This window comes from Galeopterus variegatus, unplaced genomic scaffold (assembly GCF_000696425.1).
Source record: "Galeopterus variegatus unplaced genomic scaffold, G_variegatus-3.0.2 Scaffold3455, whole genome shotgun sequence".
Classification (NCBI taxonomy): domain Eukaryota; kingdom Metazoa; phylum Chordata; class Mammalia; order Dermoptera; family Cynocephalidae; genus Galeopterus; species Galeopterus variegatus.
In genome coordinates, this window is record NW_007729566.1 from 38,150 (window position 1) to 39,792 (window position 1,643).

Consider the following 1,643-nt stretch of genomic DNA (forward strand, 5'->3'; position numbering starts at 1 on the left):
CCCCCCCCCCCCCCCCCCCCCCCCCCCCCCCCCCCCCCCCCCCCCGCGCCAAGCCCGCCAGCCCAGAGTAGGGAGGGGGTGGCTTGGGGGGGCTTGACAGGGACAAAGGAAATGGCGAAAGGCGACTTTAGCAAAAGTGGGAATCCCGCAACATGTCAGAATCTTCCAGCGACCATCCTGCAACGCCGAGAAGACCCCCGACCCCCAATTCCCAGCTCCCAGCACCCAGACCCCCAACACACCCCCTTTTCTGCATTTCTCTCTTCCCTCTTCCCAGACCCAAGGACACGGCTTTCTCTCCACCCTAACCCACCCCGATTCTCTTTCGCCTGTGCGCCCAGTTCCTTGACCCTCTCAGCCCCCCTTTCTCTACGGAACTGATCCTAGGGGGGCTCCTGGCAGGTTTCCACTTGGGCGCCATCTCTCTCCACTATTAAAGGGGTTGATCGGGGTAGAGCCGGTGATGTTGGTTGGAAATTTTACTCTCTGCATGTTGACTGGAGTCCCCTCTGCACTAAATTCAGAATCCCTCGTGGATGGGAACCTCCAGCTCACGCCCACGGTCCACCAGAAACCCCACCAAAAACTAGGCGTAAAATAAGCCCGGGAGACCCTTCTTTTCGGGTGCTTTCCCCCCTAATTCCTGGGGCATGCAGAATGCATGGCCGCCATATCTCCCACTATTAACGTGATCCCAAAGGCCGCTTCCAACACAGAAAATCTGGGTTTTGGACCCCAGTGACTGTGATACCCTGGATTCTAACAGGGATTTGATCTGATGCCTCCTCCTCCGTCCACGTCCCCGCCACCCAGCCTACCCTAAGGACTGGACGAGAAAGGGGCCCTGATGTCCCCCCAGGAAAATGTGCCTCGAGATCTTCCTTCCTGACAGAATTTCGTGGCCGATGCTCGAGGAACAAGCCAAGTGGCCGCCTTCAGGAGAAGGTCCCCGGCACTGGTCTTTCGGCATGTCCAGCAGGACAGAGCTCAACTGAGAAGGGGGTGTCGTCTTTCTTTTGCACATCCTTTGGGGAAGGATGGCCAACCACTCACCAAGTGCGGGATCGTCGCCTGGGCGCCCCGGGTCCCCGAGGAGCCGCAGCCGTGGCCAGCGAGCCAAGGCGCGCTCCGTGTCCGCTCTCCGCCGTCTGCGCTAGGGGCTGGCTGGGTGGGGTTTATATGCAGGCGCAGAAGGGGTGGTCTCTGACGTCAGCACATTCTGCTGCAATGCGCTCATTTCTCTAAAAATGATTGGCCGGAAAAATGAGCCCCCCAGATTCTATGACAAATTGCTCCAGCCGCACCCAGATTGCAGCAAAGAAGGGAGGAAAAAATTCTGCCGCAGTGCCCCTGGCCGCCATGACCAACACCCTGTGGTCGCTGGTGTTTTTTTCCCTCCACGAGCCCTGCTCGCGACGCAGGGGAGATGTGTGGGCACAATTTATGGGGAAATCACCCCAAGAGATGGTTGGCCTTAGGCGGGCCGAGGGTAAGAGGTGGGGTGCCGGGGATGGCGGATCACACACTTGGCTATGTCAGAACCTCTATCAGAGGCTCCGGGCTGAGGGGAAAGAAAATGATGCTTTCTGCTTATTGTTCTAGAAAATAAAATGCCCCGGGAGAGATAACAGGTTCCCAAATGT